Consider the following 2,137-nt stretch of genomic DNA (forward strand, 5'->3'; position numbering starts at 1 on the left):
AGTCCCTCTTTTTGCAAATTAACTGAATCCCCGAAAAAACATTTAAACTTGAACTAAGGATGCCTCCAAGCTGCTTCAGGAGCGTCAAGGTATGTAGGTATGTAGGTATGTAGAAGGTATATAGGTATGTAGAAGGTATGTAGGTATGTAGAAGGTATGTATGTATGTAGAAGGTATATAGGTATGTAGAAGGTATGTAGGTATGTAGAAGTATGTAGGTATGTAGAAGGTATGTAGGTATGTAGAAGGTATGTAGGTATGTAGAAGGTATGTAGGTATGTAGAAGCCTATGGCTTTATGACTGTTGTGTTCAATAGACAAGGAGAGCATAGGGTTAGTCGTTGGGTGGTAGAAGGTTTGCTGTTACATTTATGGCTTACCAAAAGTAATTCTGGAAACATAAACAGATCATTAAGTGTTATTACATACAGCCAGGGAGAACTGTTGGATAACAGAGTGACGTCAACTTACCAGCACTACAACCAGGAATACAACTTTCCCGAAGTGGTTCCTTGGTCCGCACCTCCCAGGGCATTTGAACTGATTCCAGAGGCCGACCTAAAACAACGCCGCCGGTGGAGAGAGGAGCTGGAGCGGTCTTCCAGTCAGACTTCGGAGATGCGCATACCACCCACCGCTTCCGAGTATAATACTCGCCTTCCAGGAAGGTGAATGTATAATGATTAACAACTCATGGTGTAATTGTAACAACATACAGAAACTCAAGTCCTTTTGTTCCCCTGACTTAGAATTCCTCACAATCAAATGTATTATCTCCCAAGAGTATTATCTCCCAAGATAATTATCTTTGGTTATTGTCACAGCCGTGTATATCTCCCCTCAAGCCGATACCACGACGGCCCTCAAGGAACTTCACTGGACTTTATATGCAAACTGGAAACCACATATCCTGAAGCTGCATTTATTGTAGCTGGGGATTTTAACAAGGCACATTTGAGAAATTCTATCAGTATATCGACTGTAGCAGTCGCGCTGGAAAAACACTGGACCATTGTTACTCTAACTTCCGCGATGCATAGAAGGCCCTCCCCCACCCTTGATTTTGCCAAATCTGACCAATACTCAATTTTTCTCCTCCAAGATTGTTTTGATCACGTGGACTGGGATATGTTTCCGTGCAGCCTCAGACAATAATATCGATAATATATGCTGATTCGGTGAGTGATTCGGTGAGTGAGTTTACCTGGAAGTGTATAGGAGATGTTGTACCCACTGTGACTATTAAAACCTACCCTAACCAGAAACCGTGGAAAGATGGCAGCATTTGAGCAAAACTGAAAGCGCATACCATTGTATTTTATCATGGCAAGGCTGGGAATATGGCCTAATACAAACAGAGCATTTCTTCCCTCTGCAAGGCAATCAAACAGGTAAAATGTCAGTATAGAGACAAAGTAGAGTCGCAATTCAACGGCTCAGACACGAGACATATGTGGCAGGGTCTACAGACAATCACGGACTACAAAAAAGAAAACCAGCCACGTCATGGACACCGACGTCTTGCATCCAGACAAACTAAACACCTTCTTTGCCCGCTTTGACGATTATACAGTGCCACCGACGCAGCCCGCTACCAAAGACTGTGGGCTCTCCTCCTCCATGGCCGACATTAGGAAGATATTTAAACGTGTTAACCCTCGCAAGGCTGCCCAGGCGGCATCCCTAGCCGCGTCCTCAGAGCATGCACAGACCAGCTGGCTCGTGTGTTTATAAACATATTCAATCTCTCCCTATCCCATTCTGTTGTGCCCACATGCTTCAAGATGAACGCCATTGTTCCTGTACACAGAATGCAAAGGTAACTGAACTAAATGAATATCGCCCTGTAGCACTCACATCTGTCATCCTAAAGTGTAAAGTGCTTTGAGAGACTAGTCAAGGATCATGTCATCTCCACCTTACCTGTCACACTAAACCCACTTCAATTTGCTTACCGCCCCAATAGGTCCACAGACGATGCAATCGCCATCACACTGCACACTGCCCTATCCCATCTGGACAAGAGGAATACCTATGTAAGACTGCTGTTCATTGACTATAGCTCAGCATTCAACACCATAGTACCCTTCAAGCTCATCATTAAGGTTGAGATCCTGGGTCTCAAATCCCCGCCCTG

This window comes from Oncorhynchus gorbuscha, linkage group LG03 (assembly GCF_021184085.1).
Source record: "Oncorhynchus gorbuscha isolate QuinsamMale2020 ecotype Even-year linkage group LG03, OgorEven_v1.0, whole genome shotgun sequence".
In the NCBI taxonomy this organism is placed as follows: domain Eukaryota; kingdom Metazoa; phylum Chordata; class Actinopteri; order Salmoniformes; family Salmonidae; genus Oncorhynchus; species Oncorhynchus gorbuscha.